The sequence below is a fragment of the Hyla sarda genome, chromosome 10 (assembly GCF_029499605.1).
Source record: "Hyla sarda isolate aHylSar1 chromosome 10, aHylSar1.hap1, whole genome shotgun sequence".
NCBI lineage: Eukaryota > Metazoa > Chordata > Amphibia > Anura > Hylidae > Hyla > Hyla sarda.
This window is the reverse complement of record NC_079198.1, coordinates 88,233,549-88,251,522: the sequence shown is the minus strand read 5'-3', so window position 1 is coordinate 88,251,522 and position 17,974 is coordinate 88,233,549. Positions and strand designations below refer to the sequence as shown.

General features: G+C 44.4%; 1 protein-coding gene and 1 long non-coding RNA gene across 2 annotated transcripts in view; one reads left to right on the top strand and one right to left on the bottom strand.

Annotated features, from left to right (window-relative positions):
* The window catches only part of DRD2 (dopamine receptor D2), a 531,813-nt gene that overhangs the window by 235,067 nt on the left and 278,772 nt on the right, over nucleotides 1-17,974 (bottom strand). The gene's annotated exons all lie outside the window — the stretch shown is intronic.
* The window catches only part of LOC130293530 (uncharacterized), a 161,342-nt gene that overhangs the window by 61,850 nt on the left and 81,518 nt on the right, over nucleotides 1-17,974 (top strand). Inside the window, exons 2-3 of the long non-coding RNA XR_008848239.1 lie at nucleotides 11,086-11,170; nucleotides 12,089-12,198. This is a non-coding gene — a long non-coding RNA (uncharacterized LOC130293530). The remainder of the gene's footprint in view (nucleotides 1-11,085; nucleotides 11,171-12,088; nucleotides 12,199-17,974) is intronic.

Sequence of the window (17,974 nt, the reverse complement as noted above, 5' to 3'; positions counted from 1 at the left end):
GGGCACCAGTGTACAAGAAAGATATAGTGGAGCAGGAGAGGGTTCAAAGACGGGCAACGAAGGTAATACGGGGAATGGGAGGATCACCCTCTACGTTTAGAGGAAAGAAGGTTTCTAAACCAGCACAGACAGGGTTCTTTACTGTAAGAGCAGTTAGACTGTGGAATTCTCTCCCGGAGGAGGTGGTCATGGGGAACTCTGTGAAAGAGTTCAAAAGGGGTCTGGATGCATTTTTGGAGAGTAATAACATTGCTGGTATTCGGTTCGCGAACCACGAACGCGAACTTCCGCAAAATTTCGCGAACCGGGCAAACCGCCATTGACTTCAATGGGCAGGCAAATTTTAAAATCCATAGGGACTCTTTCTGGCCACAATAGTGATTTAAAAGTTGTTTCAATGGGACTAACACCTGGACTGTGGCGTCCCGGAGTGGGATCCATGGCAAAACTCCCATGGAAAATTACATAGTTGATGCAGAGTCTGGTTTTAATCCATAAAGGGCATAAATCACCTATTATTCCTAACTTCTTTGGAATAACGTGCTTTAGCCCCATTTAGGCATCACATAGTTAGACAGCACATAGATTCCCCCATATTAGGCAGCACATAGTTAGAGCCCCCCTTTAGGCAGCAGATAGTGGGATTTGAACCCAAGGCCCCATCGCTGCAAGTCAGCAGTGCTAACCTCTGAGCCACCATGCTATCCTTACCATACATCTAATATGCACGGTTGCTAAAATGGACAGAGATGTCAGCAGAGAGTACCAGAAAAATTAGGCATGTACACATGGCTCAAAATTTTGGTATTGTTGCAGCCGCAGCTGTAGCAGCGCCCAGAAAAATTGCGGGAGCATAAAAAGTGCAGCACCAGAGGGCAGAAAAATTAGGCATGTACACATGGCTGAAAAATAAGAACAAGCGCATATCCAAGAGTCCAGAAGACTCTATAATGCAGGACGGAGAAACAGACAAAGAAATTATTTTCTAAATAAAATGTTTCATCAAATAAAGAAACAGAGTTAATCCCTCTCTGTATTTTATTTTTGAAAATTTAAGTTAAACAATCACACGCAACAAGTGTTCCTTGGTGTAATGGTTAATACTCTGGAAAATTCAAGTTTAAATTATCAGAAAGTCCAAAAGACTCTATGATGCAGGACGGTGAAAATCACATAGAAATCCTTTTCAAAATAAAATTTTTCATCAAATCAAGATGAAAGCAGCGGCCAGAAAAATGGCAGCAGCAGAAAAAGTGCAGCACCAGAGGCCAGAAAAATTAGGCATGTACACATGGCTGAAATATAAGAACAAGCGCATATCCAAGAGTCCAGAAGACTCTATAATGCAGGATGGAGAAACAGACAAAGAAATTCTTTTCTAAATAAAATTTTTCATCCCTCTCTGTATTTTTCTTTTGAAAATTTAGGTGAAAAAATGACATGCAACAAGCGTTCCTTAGTGTAATGGTTAGTAGTGTTGCTCGCGAATATTCGCAATTCGAAAATTATTCGCGAATATCGCATATTCACGAATTCGCGAATTTCGCAAATATAGCGCTATATATTCGTAGTTACGAATATTCGTTTTTTTTTCCACAGTACACATCACAGTGATCATCCCTCTCTGCTTCCAGCTTGTGTGGTGTAAAGAAGGCTCTAATACTACTGTGTGAGACTGGCGTGAGAATTTTCGCATATGCGAACATTTGCATATGTTAATTTTCGCATATGCGAATTTTCGCTTATGCTATTTTTGTATATGCTAATTTTTGTATATGTAAATTTTCGCATACGCGAATATTTCACATTTGCGAAAATAAAACGAGAATATTACGAATATGCGAATATTCGCGAATACATGACGAATATTCGTTCATATATTTGCGAATATTCGCGAATTCGAATATGGCCTATGCCGCTCAACACTAATGGTTAGTACTCTTGAAAATTCAAGTTTAAATTATCATAAAGTCCAGAAGACTCTATAATGCAGGACGGTGGTGCGGTGTTACTTTCCGCTTTGAGGCAAGTCAACCCCAAGATGGCGTGACACTGCCGTATCCGGGATGTGGAATAGCACCTGGGGAGCTGGGGAGGGGGGTGCCGGTGATGTGGAGCAAGACGCAGCAGTGGAAGAGGACTCGGCCGAGAAGGTTATGGAAGAGGATGGAGAAGGAGGAGTAGAGGAGGTAGCAGCAGGCCTGCAAGTCGTGGCGGTGTCACCAACTCCTCTGCAGAGCCACGCATTCCATGCTTGGCAGCCGTCACCAGGTTTACCCAATGCGCAGAGTAGGTGATATACCTGCCCTGACCATGCTTTGCAGACCAGGTATCAGTGGTCAGAAGGATCCTTGCCCCCCTGGTCAGATGGACCATGCCAGACATGCCATAATTTCCTTTTGCACAATGGAGTAAAGGTTGGGGATTGCCTTTTGTGCAAAAAAATTTCGGCCTGGTACCTTCCACTGCGGTGTCCCAATGGCTACAATTTTTTTTAAAGGCTCCACCAGCTTGTATGGGAAAAGCTGACGGGCTAGCAGTTCTGACAAGCCAGCTGTCAGACGCCTGAGAAATTGTCTTCTTGCGCTCAAACATCTCCTTGACAGACACCTGACTGTGGGCAGATGAGCAGGAACTGCTCAAGGTGAGAGATGGAGAGGCGGATGGTTGAGAGGGGGCAAGGAGGGCAGCAGTGGTTGACCTGGCTGAAGATGCTGGACCAGAAGGAGGATGGCGGCTTTGACTTTGTGTGCTGCTTGTACTGACGTGTTGATTCCATAGGCGTTTGTGATGTGACATCATGTGCCTTCGCAAAGCAGTTGTGCCTAGGTGGGTGTTGGACTTCTCACGACTCAGTTTCTTCTGGCACAGGTTGCAAATGGCTTCGCTGCTGTCAGAGGCAGACACACAAAAAAAATGCCACACTGCTTAGCTCTGCGATGACGGCATTCTGGTGGTGGCAACAGCATGCATTGATTGGCGTCCCATCTGGCTGACCCCTGGTGCCGATGCCTACTTTCTGACTGTGCCACTAGCTCCTTGCGACGACCTCCCCCTGCTTCCAACTCGTCTCCTCCTCCTCTGTCTCCCCATCTGAACTTTCTTCCTCTTCTTCTCTTCTAGCGGGCACCCACGTGGCATCCACGGACACATTGTCATCATCAACACCTTCACCGCTATCTGACACCTCAAGAAAGGAAGCAGCAGCGGGTACAACATCATCATCACACCGTACGTCCATGTGTGTAATGCTGCCTGACTGAGACATATCCCAGTTAACTACATCCTCTGGCAATAATGGTTGCGCATCACTCATGTCTTCAAACTGATGTGTAAATAACTCCTCTGACGGATCAAGTAAAGCTGCTGTGGTGCTAGTGTTGGTGGTGGCAGCAGGAGGGCAAGTGGTAGCATGAGACCTGCCCGAAGCTTAGCTAGAGGAGGAGAAGAATGGTGCGTCAAGGTTCCGAGCGGAAGCTTTAGTAGTAGATTGGGTGTCTTGTGATTGCCAGTCAACTAAGTCCTCAGAACTTTGGGGGTTCAGGGTACGTGGCCTCTGAACACTGGCCATTCTATGGCCAAAGGGAATCCCAGCACCACGACGGCCCCTGCGGGGTGGCCTTCCTCTGCCTGTCATTTTTTTTGTTAAATTTGCACAACTGTCACACCTAATGTCCTAATGTGATTTGCACTAGGGTGACACAATTTGCCCTGCAGGCAAGAAAAATGGCAACTGTGACGTGAACTAACAGTGACGATTGATTTTATTTAACAGCCAAAAAAGGTTTTTTATTTGCACAACTGTCACACCTAATATGATTTGCACTAGGGTGACACAATTTGCCCTGCAGGCAGGAAAAATGGCAACTGTGACGTGAACTAACAGTGACGACTTATTTTATTTAACAGCCCAAATTTTTTTTTTTTAATTTGCACAACTGTCACACCTAATGGGATTTGCACTAGGGTGACACAATTTGCCCTGCAGGCAAAAAAAATGGCAACTGTGACGTGAAATGACAGTGACGACTGATTTTATTTAACAGCCAAAAAAGGTATTTTTTGTTAATTTGCACAACTGTCACACCTAATGTGATTTGCACTAGGGTGACACAATTTGCCCTGCAGGCAGAAAAAATGGCAACTGTGAAGTGAACTAACAGTGACGACTGATTTTATTTAACAGCCAAAAAAGGTTTTTTTTAAAAAAAAATTTATTTGCACAACTGTCACACCTAACGTGATTTGCACTAGAGTGACACAATTTTCCCTGCAGGCAAAAAAATGGCAACTGTGACGTGAACTGACAGTGACGGCTGATTTTATTTAACAGCCAAAAAGGTATTTTTTTTAAATTTGCACAACTATCACACCTAATGTGATTTGCACTAGTTGGACAATGAGCAAGAAAACTTGCTAGCGGAGTTCCCCTTTAATGCAGTGGTCCCCAACCAGGGTGCCTCCAGCTGTTGCAAAACACACGGACTGATATATTTCAGCCCTTTAAATACTGTAGTAGTTAGTTGCTTTAACCCGATAACGACCATGGACGAGTATAGACGTCCAGGTTGGCGGGCGTTCCGGCACCTGGACGTCTATACTCGTCCATTATTCTCGTGGGTGCTGCCCAGTGCACCCATGAGATCGCGGCAGGGACTCGGCTGAATCACACAGCAGGGACCCTGCTGCACTGCCAGAACCGAAGTAAACTTTGGTCCCGGCAGTTTTAACCCTTACAGCCGCGGTCGGAAGTGACCGCGGGCTGTAAGTGTTATGACAGAGGGAGGGGGCTCCCTCTGTCTCCTCTGCAGCACCCCGCATCGCAATCGCAGGGTGCTGTGTGTGGCCGTGGCTGGCCGGGGCCTGCCGCACTGCCGGGAGTGAAGTTCACTTCACTCTTGACAGTTTAATCCTTACAGCCGCGGTCAGAAGTGACCGCGCGCTGTAAGGAGTTCAGACAGAGGGAGGGGGCTCCCTCTGTCTCTCCTGCAGCACCCCAGAGCATCGCGGGAGGATGCTGCTGCATACCTGGGCAGCCGGGGGTCCTACAAAGACCCCCAGGTCTGCCCTGGGTATTGCCTGAAAGGACATGCCAGAGGCACGTCCTAATATGCTGCCTGCTAGTGAAAACTGGCAGGCAGCATATAACTGCAATGCTTTGGAATACTAAGTATTCCAAAGCATTAAAAAGTGTAAAAATAAATAAATAGAATAAAAGTGTAAAAAAAAATACATTTATTAAATTAATCTAATTTAAAAAATGCATAATGTGTAGGATCGCATTGGCGGACATCCGCAGCATGTAATATGCTGCGAATGTCCACCATGTGATCCTATACATTATGCAGCAGTCATGGTAATGAGCTCCCTACTGCAGCTGGGTAGCTTTGTGTGTCCACTCATAGCGGCGGATTTCCTGCCAGCAGTCATGAGCGGACACACTGAGCTACCTAGCCGCAGCAGTGATGGATATATTCGCCATGAGCGGGTGCTTATTCCCACAGCATGGCGGATATATCCATCAGGAGCCTTAACTGTCACAGACAGACGCGTTATACTGCCAGCCGACCAAGGACCAATCAGAGAGGTCCCTGGTCCAGCCAATAACTTGTAGGGGTGCGGTATATAAATGTTGTCACTTGTGGGGGTGGGGGTACTGTTCTGCCCTGAAAGCCAAATGGCGCTCCTCTCCTTCTGAGTCCTACCACGCGGCCAAGGAACCATATATGGCCTAAGCGGGGATATTTCCGAACATGGGACAAGCAGCTAAATAAAATATAGGGTGCATTTCTTTCAATATCAGAAGTGATGTACAAAAAATATGCCCCCCCAAATGATGCATTTGTGAAAAATTGCAAATGTCTAATTTTTAACACTGTCTTTGTAATAATTCCTGCCAAAAAACTGTGGTGTTAAAATACTCACTGTACCCCCTAGCGAATATCTTGAGGGGTCTAGTTTTTAAAATGGGGACATTTGGGGGGGGGGTGTTCCTATGTTCTACTACCTTTTAATTTCTGCAAACCTTGCATAGCACATAAAAAAAGATGTACTTTTCAAATTTTCCAAATTTTCGAAATTTCAAGTTAAATTGTTAGGCTTCTAACTAATTTAAAATGTTAAATAAAAACAAAAAAATGACGTCAAAATAAAGTAGACATCTGAAAGTATAAGTTTCATAAACTATTTGGTCAGTAAGTATAAATATATGCAACCTATTAGTGTTAAAATAGCAAAAAATCATAATTTTTTGTAAAAATTTCATGATTTTTTGCATTGTAAAAAAAAAACTACAAATGATATCGGCTTACTTTTACTATGTACATGAAGGACAACTTGTGACAAAAAAACAATGTCAGAATTATCGTAATTGGCAAAACGTTACCAGAGTTATTCTCTAATGAAGACAGACATCCCCGATTTGAAAAAAACAGGCCTGGTATTTCAGGGGCGTACAGGTTTATTTGTATTGGTCCTTAAGGGGTTAAAGAAAAAAAAGCTTGCCAGCGGAGTTCCCCTTTTATGCAGTGGTCCCCAACCATGGTGCCCCCAGCTGTTGCAAAACACACGGACTGATATATTTCAGCCCTTTGAATACTGTAGTAGTTAGTTGCTTTAAAGAAAATAAGCTTGCCAGCGGAGTTCCCCTTTTAAGCAGTGGTCCCCAACCAGAGTGCCTACAGCTGTTGCAAAACACACGGACTGATATCTTTCAGCCCTTTGAATACCGTAGTAGTTAGTTGCTTGAAGTAATTTAAGTTTGATTCTGGAGTACCCCTTTTAACCAGCGGTTCCCTCCCAACCAGGACTGATATCTTTCAGCCCTAAAAAGGGCTTTTTTGGGTGCTGTCCTTAAAGCAGATGTTACACTAGTGCTTTAGGAGTAAACTGGACCCTGAATACACCACCTAGCAGCAACCTAGCTATCGCTTTCCCTATACAGCAGTAGCAGCTTCTCTAACCCTCCACTTCCTGGGGGACATGTATCATGATTTGTGTATGGTAGAAGCAGTTTACCCCTTTTCCCGAATTCTAAATTATGCGCAGAAGCGCTAAATTTATCAATCAAGCGCAATGAGCTTCATAAATTGCGGGTAAATATAGTGATCTCCTAAATCCACTCTTTGGAAAATAGAATCAATGATTTAGAGCATCTTGCTACGTTAAGTCCAAGATGGCTTATATGTGCGCAAAAAAAACAGCTCTTGCGGCAACATTTTTGGTGTAAAGGAAAAGTACGCAGTTAATAAATCCATGCGTACTATAGACGTCACTCCAAGGTACCCTGATTCGGCCATATCTGGAGGACATGCTCTACCAAAACGTGCGCAAAAAAATGCGCAAAAAAAGGGCTTGCGCAAAATTTTGCGCAAAAAAATACACACAAAACAGGGGTAAAATCTTTGATACATGTCCCCCCTAAGCCTGCAGCATGCTGACTGAGGCTAAAATGGCATCCGTGCAAGAGGTAGGAGGGTCTGGAAGGGAGGGACTGCTGCTGATTGGCTGTAATGTGTCTGCTGACTCTGACTCACAGGGTCAAAGTTTACTGCAATGTTAAAGTATAGGGGGCGGATCGAACTTCACATATGTTCGCCCGGCGATGCGAACGCGGACATGCGAAATTCGCCGGGAACTGTTCGCCGGCGAACAATTCGCGACATCTCTACTGGTTATGTATACTAGATTTATAAGGACAGAACGTTGATCCAGGGATTTATTCTGATACCATATTTGGAGTCGGGAAGGAATTTTTACCTCTAGTATGAGGAATTTTTGCCTTCCTCTGGATCAACTCAATAGGGACTTATTAGGGTTATACATTGAACTTGATAGAATCTGGTCTTTTTTTCAACCTTATGAACTATGTTACTATGTTACTAGTCCTCTGAAGCTGAGGCTTTGTTTTCAGCTGTCTTCTAATGAAGGAGACTCTGAGCTATTTTTCTCTAAATGGGCACTAAGTGAAGCTGACACCTTCATTATTTACTAAACTACCGATAAAATGATGTCTGATACAATGCTCAAAGATATGCTCCTGATGTCTTGAAACTCATTGAAAAAAGAACTCTATCAGCTTAGGCTGCTGCTTAAAAAATAAGTGCAATTACTTGAGAATAAAATGTCTCACACTAAATCAATGATGGGTTTTGATGGCTAGATGACAAAATAGACACTTTGTAGGCAAAAATGATGGATTCTGAAGAAACCGCTAAAACAATATAAACTTCTATGGCATACCTAAAACTGTTCCTAATTAGTATGTAAAGCAGCTTAACCAACTTCTACTGCCTGAATTATAAGACTATGAATAAAGTGTTTATTGGGCACATCAGGTGTCTAACCATGCAACTTACCCATAAACCTGCCTAAAGGCATGTTGGTAAGTTTAAAATTTCAAGAAACCCTAAGGAGTAAAGCAGATAAGCCTGTGTGTAAGAGACAAAATTTATGTACCCACCAAAACCCACCAACTCTTTGCCACAAAAAAATATTCAGTAATACTTAACCCCTTAAAGACAACATTTGGGCCTTAAGGACTCATTTTCGTCTTTACCTCCTTGCCTTCTAAAAATCCTAACTCTCTTATATTTTTATCCACAGACGAGTATGAGGGCTTTCTTTTAGCGCGACTAGTTGTCTTTTGTAATGACATTACTCATTTTACCATAAAATATATGGGGCAACAAAAAAAATACTATTTGTGTGGGGAAATTGAAAAGAAAACCTCAATAATGGACATTTTGGAAGGTTTAGTTTTAACACTGTACAATTTACAGTCAAAATGATGTTTTATTTATTCTGTGGGTCAATCCAATTAAAATGATACCAATGATTACATACTTTTCTATTATTGTAATGCTTTAAAAAATCTTAAACTTTTTAACTAAATTAGTACATTTAAAATCCCTCTAATTTGACGACCTATAACTTTTTAATTTTTCCTTAAAAGTGGCAGTATGAGGGCTCATTTTTTTGCGTCGTGATCTGTACTTTTCATTGATACCATGCATACATAAAACTATAAATTTTTTATAAAAACATTTTTTTATATCATATGACAAAAAAGCAGCAATTTGGGACTTTTTATTTACGTGTACGCCACTCACCTTAAAGGGGTACTTTGGTAGAAAACTTTTTATTTTAAATCAACTGGTGTCAGAAAGTTAAACAGATTTGTAAATTGCTTCTATTAAAAAATCTTAATCCTTCCCGTTCTTATTAGCTGTTGAATACTACAAAGGAAATTCTTTTCTTTTTGGAACACAGAGCTCTCTGCTGACCTCAAGATCACAGTGCTCTCTGTTGACATCTCTGTCCATTTTAGGAACTGTCCAGAGTAGGACGAAATTCCCATGGCAAACATATGCTGCGCTGGACAGTTCCTTAAATGGATGTCAGCAGAGAGCACTGTGCTCGTGATGTCAGCAGAGAGCTCTGTGTTCCAAAAAGAGCCTCATTGAAACCTGCTAAGAGCCTCACTGAAACATGCATAGAGCCTCACCGAAAGCTGCACAGAGCCTGAGATCTTCTATTCATCACAGCACTGCAACCATGTGAGGGCGGATGGGGTCCCCCAGCAGGCTACAGTAATGTCATGCCTGCTGGGAAACGCCAACTTTCTCCTTTTGAGAGACTGTACTATTTAAGCAAGAATACAGTGATACGGTGCTTTCTAAAGCTCAAATTGGTTTTTTTAAGTGTGGGAGGAGTGTTAGGAGCAGTCAGGAAACATAACCTGCGTTAGTTTAGAAAAGTTTATTTGGTGACATTATTACTTTTTGTATCCTCTTAAGGAAAGAGTCATAATAATCATACAATCATTGATAAAATATGTACATTATTTTAGTTTTTAATATAGATAATGTGGAGAATACCACTGTAAACATGTATGCTCTTAACAGATGTCAGAGTTGCTTTCTGGGGAAAGTTTTCATATAACACTCCTTGGTCAGGAAAGATGTCTTAATTTGTGGAGGCTTTAATTGTGTCTCTGACCCTGCTATGGATCTCTCTTCTTCCTCAAGGTTACATTTACCTTTACCTATACTGTTCTCCTAATTTTCATAGTCTAGTTTGGACATAGTACTAACAAGTCGGGGCGTGGTCTGGCTGCATGGGTGAAAGGCCGCATAGCCGAGGAGCTCCGTTCCTTTAGCCCAAACTAGCTACTGCTACCAGCTATTACCGCTATCTTTCTCATCCATCCTATCTGAGAACACTCACCCATCATGGCGAGATGCCGCAAAAGAGTCCCCCAGCAGGGTACACTGGCAAAATTCAGTTTTACCCAGGACGCGCCAGGAAAGCAAGATGGTGCCGGCTACACAGAACATGTAGCAGCTCCAGCCTCACAGTCTCCCTCTGCTAGTAGCCACTGTTTCCAGCCAATGGCTCGACCTCATAGATCCACCTCAGACTCTGCACTTCACAGCTCCCTGTCACTTACCCGCACAAGGAAGACTTGAGAAGCATTCATGTGCTATCCCCCCACAGCTGAGAGGACTTACAACAAGGTGGAGACGATGCTGGCCCATCCATCTTGGCCTGCCTATCGCACGCTCCTGTCTCCCCGCATGCTAGAGCAGCCTCATCTACACTCTATATGTAGTAATGGGATAGGGAGTTATATGACATCTGGCAAATAGAACATGGAACAGAGAGAACATTTACCATACATTTCATTCAGCCGCTCATAATTCCTATTCAGGGCTAGATATGTTTCTAGTAGATAGAGCACTCTTAGCTTCAGTGGCTAGCACTTCTGTAGAGTTGATCCAATGGTCAGATCATGCTGCTATCACACTGGAATTGACAGATACCATATCCTCCCCTTCAGCATTTATGTAGAAAATTAGTCACATTATGAGTACTCTAGACAGCTAGGCGATGATATAACTTAATTTTTCTCTTTGGAACTGCCATAAAGCTGTGATAAGAGGAATGTACATTTAATATAGCTCTGTCCTCAAAAAACTAAGAGACAGTAAGTTGAAAGATATACTCTCCCAACTGCGGACGGCAGAATAAGCTAACATTTCTTCTCCTTCTTTAACCGCCTTTTCCTTGCTCTCTCTTCAACAGGAACTCCGCTGTGCTCTGCTCTCCTCCTATGAGAAAGCTCACCAAAAGTTACAAGCTCTCCACTATGCCCAGGACAACAAGGCAGGTAAGCTCTTAGCCCAGCGCCTTAAAAAGCATCAGGCTAAAGAATGCATCCCTGTTCTAGTACATCTCCAGTCGCAGGCCAAGCATTACTCCCCGGCTGATATAGCCGATGGATTTAGCTCCTTTTATTCCCATTTATATAATGTAAGTGATCATATCCCTATTCCCACTATCTAGACAAACGTCACCTCCCATCCCTTTCTTCAGATCAAGCAGCATTGCTTAAAGGGGTACTCTGGTGGAAAACATTCATTTTTAATCAATTGGTGCCAGAAAGTTTAACAGATTTGTAAATGACTTCTATTAAAAAATCTTTACCCTTCCAGTACTTTTTAGCAGCTGTATGCTACAGAGGAAATTTTTTTTTGTCTTGTCCACAGTGCTCTCTGCTGACACCTGATGCCCGTATCAGGAACTATCCAGAGCAGGAGAAAATCCCCATTGCAACCTATGCTGCTCTGGACAGTTCCTGACACGGACAGAGGTGTCAGCAGAGAGCACTGTGGACAAGACAAAAAATAAATTAAAAAATTATTTCCTCTGTAGCATACAGATGCTAAAAAGTACTGGAAGGGTAAAGATTTTTTAATAGAAGTCATTTACCAATCTGTTTAACTTTCTGGCACCAGTTTCCCTACCAGAGTACCCCTTTAATATAGATATCACTCTCCAGGAAGTGTGAAATGTGATTCACGCTGTTCTGTCCAGCAAGTCTCCTGGCCCTGATGGGTTTTCCAGTATTTACAAGCCCTTACAACCATCTTGCCAAAGCCTAGCAAATCTACAGATCTTTCCCCAAATTTCCGACCCATATCTTTACTGAGCCAAGATTTAAAGATATTTTCCAAGGTTTTAGCAACCAGACTAGCTTCAATCCTACCTTCATTAATTAACACTTACCAATCATGCTTCATTGCAGGAAGACAAACGTCAGATAACACCCACAGGCTCCTAAATATTTTTTATAATGGTGCTTTCCAATGGATCACTCTCTAGGGAGTTTGCAATCACGAACAGCTCGAGACAGAGGTACCCTCTTTCCCCGCTAATTTACATTCTCTGAAGCATTGATGGTCTTTCCGCCCCCCCCCCCCCCCCCTCCCTGGCTCTCTATTGAAAGCCTGTTGGTTGCTCCCTTTTCTCTTCATGATGTTCTGTATATGCCGGTTTGGAATGTGGATGTCCCACCCATAACTAGGAACACAGAGTCAGAAGCTTTGCGGTGAGTGCGGATAACTCTTTTTGTTCTGTGGTTACATAATAACTATATCTCTATCTCTATAAATCAGTGGCAAAATACATTTAAATGTATTCATAGAGCTTTTCCGTGCTCATCGCATATCGAATCAGCCTATAAAACTATACTTAGATGGTATTTCACACCCGACAAAATAGCACTGGCATATCCTGGCTCAACAAATACATGTTGGCGGTGGACTGAAAGGAACAATTTTGCATGTATTCTGGAGTTGCCCCTTATTACAACCCTTTTGGGAGGATTGTAGGGTCTTCATTGGTGATCTTCTAAGATTAAAAATTAGATGGTCTCCCCAGCTAATAATTCTGTTTGTAGGTATTCATAAGATTCCACCTCCCCTTAGAGACATATTTTATATTATATGCATTAGGGCTGAGCGAATCGAATCTGATGAATCCAAATTCGTTACGTATTTCAGGAAATTTTTTATTTGCAATGAATGTGAATATCACCATGATTCAATTGCGCAAATTGCTTAATTAAACTCCCTTTAGTGCAGTCCAGGCTTCAGGGCATCTAAAATGGTGGATCCACATATGAGGACATGGGGCAAGGAATCCTGGGAAGGCGGGATGACCCTGAATCATATGCTTCATGCAGCCTATCAGCAGCCAGCCAAACCTGTGTTGTCACAGCCCTATATAATCAGCAGCCATCTTGCGGCCAGTAACATCAGCCTTTTATTGCAGAGAGAGACAGGGACAGACAGTGCTGTGTGTTGCACAGAAAAGCATTTTTTCCAGCAGCGATTCCCCTGCCAGTCAAATCAGCATTCTGTTGCACAGAGAGAGGGGCAGAGAGCAGTGTGTGCTCCACAGAAAAGCATTTTTACAGCAGTGATTCACCTCCCAGTCATTACAGCGTTCTATTACAGAGAGGGACAGAGAGCAGTGTGTTGCACAGAACAGCAGTGATTCACCTCAAGACCAAATCCTGCCTAGAAGCACTAATAGGGAAGGGGGTGAGATTGAGAGAGAAAGTGCAATTTTGGGTTTAATACACAGCGACTGTGTGCTGCAGTACTGGTGTGTACTACTGGTGTTGTACACAAATACTGTTTTAAGCCTGCTGGAGTGCATTGCCTCCCCTCATAAGTGCATACCATATACTTACATTTAAGAGGTGTAATATTTTGTTCCTGTTAAAGTCTTAAGGGCCTAGATACTGTGAAAAGCCAGCCAAAAGTACACACTGGCTGGTGTTACACACATATAATGTTTTAAGCGTAGTGGAGGGTATTGTACTCCCTCATACACGCACTGAGTACTGTATGTCAGGCAGAGAAGTGCCAGGATGTGCACAGAGGAGTGGCAAAGGCCTACATTTATCAGGCAGATGTCGCAGCAGACTAGGGGTGATTGGCAGCAGGAGTCGCAGCGAGAGGCCTGAGCTTCCAGTATAAGCTAGCGGACGTGTCTCAACCAGAAACCCATCTGCCTTTATTGATTGCTTAACACGGTCATCCACTTGATCACAAGTGACATCTGACACCCCCCAGTCAACAGTAGGTGGGTTCCTCAGACACAAACCTCAGTTGGCATGGCACGGGAGCAGTTCCTGTCCTCCCACTGCCTCTGTCCAAGGCTGTTCCCTCCCCAAAGAAGAATTTTATGCTATTGGTTTAGTTCCAGTATTTAGTGAGGATGGCCTAGAGGACAGTCAGCAGCTACTGTCCAGCCAAGAAGTGGAGGAGACATCCGCCGCTTCCGCCGCTTGGCAAGCAAGTAGTGATGAGGAGAGTGGCGTGGGAGGTTGTGTTGCAAGCGTTCAGGCTCCTGAAGCAGACACTGTTGAGGAACCTAAGTAGGTTCAACTCGATGATGATGAAGCCGATTGCACTTGGGAGCCGGGTGAAGAAGGAGCTTCATCATCATCAGGAGAAGAGGTTTGCAGGTTGCCTATGAGGCAGCAGCGGAGCCAGCAAGCTGGTAGCATGGTTGTCAGTCAGCATGGTGGCAGAAGGGGAAAGTCTGGAGCCAAATGTGCCCGGGGCAGACCACCTGCTTCTCGGCAGCCTACCTTCCTGTAGTGAAACAGGGGTTCCTGGAGTCATCAGTAGTAGCAGTCAATCAGTGCAGACTGTTGGTGGGAAAATCAGCTCCTCGGTGTGGCAGTTTTTCATCAATCATCCAGGGAAGGTTAACATGGCCACATGCAAGGTGGGTCGGCAGAAGGTGAAGCGTGGCCAGAGTCTCAATGTTGGCACCACGGCCCTGCATCAACATACACAGCGTCACCATAAAGCGGCCTGGAAGAACAGTGGCTCCGATGTGGTGGTCCAGCCTGCTGCATCACCCAGTGGAATGCCGCTCCCTGTTTCAGCCAGCCAAGGCTCCCCCACCTCAGCCAAAGGGAGCTGTCTGTCATACTCATCTTCTTTTGCTCCAGATGCTCCCGCTCCTTCTACTTCGAGTCAGTCATTCTGCCAGCAATCCATCGGCGAAGCCATGTCCAAAAGACAAAAGTATGTGCCCACTCATCCAACGGTGCAGAAGCTGAATGTGCTCCTGTCCAAGTTGCTGGTGTTGCAGTCCCTCCCTTTTCAAGTGGTGGACTCTGCACATTTCAGAGTACTGATGGCTTGTGCCGAGCCGAGGTGGAGAGTCCCAAGCCATCATTTCTTTGTGAAGAAGGCAGTACCATCCTTGCACAATTTTGTGGAACAGAAGGTGGGCCAATCCTTTAGCGTGTCAGTGCGCACAGCAGCACCGATGTGCGGAGCTGAAGCTACAGTGAGGGACAATACATGTCCTTTATGGCCCACTGGGTGAATGTGGTTCCTGCACAGTCACAACAGCAACTTGGATAGGTCACGCCTCTACCGCCTCCATGCTCTCAGGCCATTGGTCCTGTGACAGCGTGCGACTCTGCCTCCTCATCCTCCACCGTGTCCTCAGCCTCTACTGCATGGACAAGTCTCAGTGCCCCTCCAGCATACCATATGTGCAGGGCACAGTGGTGTCATGCTGTTCTTCACATGGTTTGCTTTGGAAAACAGAGCCACACAGGGGAGGAACTGCTAAAAGTAATTTATGAAGAAATGGAATCATGACTTACTTCATGAAAACTGCAAATTGGAACCATGGTGACCGACAACGGGAAGAACATCTTGTCTGCGCTGCGACAAGGAAGCCTGAGACATGCACCCTGCATGGCACACGTTTAATCTGGTTGTCAAGCGATTCCTGAAATGTTCCCCCCATTTGCAAGACATCCTAACAATGGGAAGGAAACTTTGCATGCACTTCAGCAACTCGTACACCACAAAGCACACCCTCCTTGAGCTGAAGAGTCAGAACGGTATCCCCCAACATTGTCTGATTTGCGACATTTCCACATGTTGGAATTCCACCCTCCATATGTTGGACCGACTATACGAACAGAGAAAAGCCATCACCGATTTCGATGATGATCGAAAACGGATGGGGGGACTCCCCTGTGTAACTTCAATGTCAACCAGTTGCAGCTCATACGTGACACCTACCGTTTGCTCAGGCCCTTTGAGGAAGCCACATTATTAGTCAGTTGCTAGGATTACGGGATGAACAACGTCATTTCACTGCTTCATCTACTAAAACACGTATTGGAAACGATGGCTGGTCAGGGCACTGGAGACATTGCGCCTACATCCCACGGCCACATGAGCCCTGAGGAGGCTGAACTTGAGGAGGAGGCGTAGGGGGAGGGGCACAGTGGAGCACAGTTTAGGTTTTGTGAGATGGGTGGTTTTTCTAGTCATCTGACAGGAGAGGAGGAGCAGGAAAAGCTAGATTAGCTAGAGGGTTATAAAGAAGGCGAGACAGAGGACCTAGACACACCATGGCAGTATGCAGTGGAGATGGAGGAAGGGAGTCCCTACGAGTCACTTGCACAAATGGCAAATGCATAATGATGAATTGTAACCATTCAGCAGCAGGATGACTTCTAACTCTCCACCTTATTGGACCCTCGCTACCGGCACAAAATTGGGGCCTTTTTTACACTCACTGAGAGGGTGGACAAACTGACCTACTACAGATACATCCTACATAGTCAGTTGGCCGATGCCTATCTGTGCCATCGACCATCCTCTCACAGGTCTAACTCTGGGGGCCCTCTGCGCTTATCTTCCACTGCCATGGCTGCTGGGGATGGGTGGCCGGAGCAGTACCAGCTCCATCATCAGCAGCCTGAGTCTACAGTCACTAATGAGTAGCTTTCTTCACCCGCATAGTGAAGCAACTCATAAGCAGCAGGCAGACCTGGAGCAGGACCCTTAACCAGCAGGTTGTGGCATACCTTGATATGAGATACAGGAGCAAAAGAGACTCGTCAACTCACCATTTCTGCAGAAATCAAGTTCCTTTATTCCAGGAGGTCAGACCATCTTACCTCCTGGAATAAAGGAACTTGATTTCTGCAGAAATGGGGAGTTGCCGAGTCTCTTTTGCTCCTGTATCACATTGAATGTACCTCTATACTCGAAGCACCACCTGATTCTGCACCTGTGACGGCCGGCAGCTACGCCTATACTCTTCCACTTACTGCTTGTTCACAGACAGTAGTGCCAGATGCTGCTTCTTTACATTCATACCTTGATATGACCCTGCCAACACACCTTGAAGATCTGGACTTTTGGGTAGCCAAACTTGTGGCCGCAACTACAGAGTTTGCCCTGGAAAAGCTGGCCTGCCCGGCCAATAGTGTGCCATCATAGCGGATGTTTAGTGCTGCGGGGGCTATAGTAACCCCAAGGAGAACTAGTTTGTCAATGAAAAATGTGGAGAGACTGAACTTTGCGAAGATGAATCAGGCATGGATCAGCCAGGATTTCCACCCACCAATGCCTGATGCATCAGAATGGATTGACCATGGTGCCACACCAACACTTCACAAATAGGGATAGTGCAAAACATATTTAAGGCGCTGCTCTCAGTTACAGATATTCCCACGCATCAGATCACAAGTAAGTATTGAGGATATGCATTACGTTAAACTTAACTTTTAATAATATGCTTAGGATAAAATATATGAACCCAATTTTTTTTAAATCAAACAACAGGAAAGGTGTGCAAAAAACACCATGTGCCACCTACACCACCAAGTATTGATGTGATGCAAAGACCTCTAAAAGGTGGAAGGGAACAACGTATGGTCCACTGTAACCGGTGGGGGAAAAAACTTCCCCTGTAAGGCCCTACTCTAGCATTATTAATTCCCTTCTTGGCAAGTGTTAATCACCTTAAAAAGGGCGGCCCAACACAGGAACCTCTCCCTATTTCCCCGTACAAACACTGCCATTTCCCAGGGTTATAGATGGAAATAGAGAGTTTCCTGTGTGGGGACTCCCTTTTAGGACTAGTAACAATTGCCAAGTAGGGAATTAATAGGACAAGAGTAGGGCCTTACAGGAGAAGTTTTTACCCCCACCTGCTACAATGGACTATACATTGTTCCCACTTTTTTGAGTAAAGTGTTACTCGTCTTAAAAAGTGCAGCCCCACAAAGGAACCAATCCCTATTTCCACCTGAAAATCCTGGGAAATGGCAGTGTTTATAGGTGGAAAT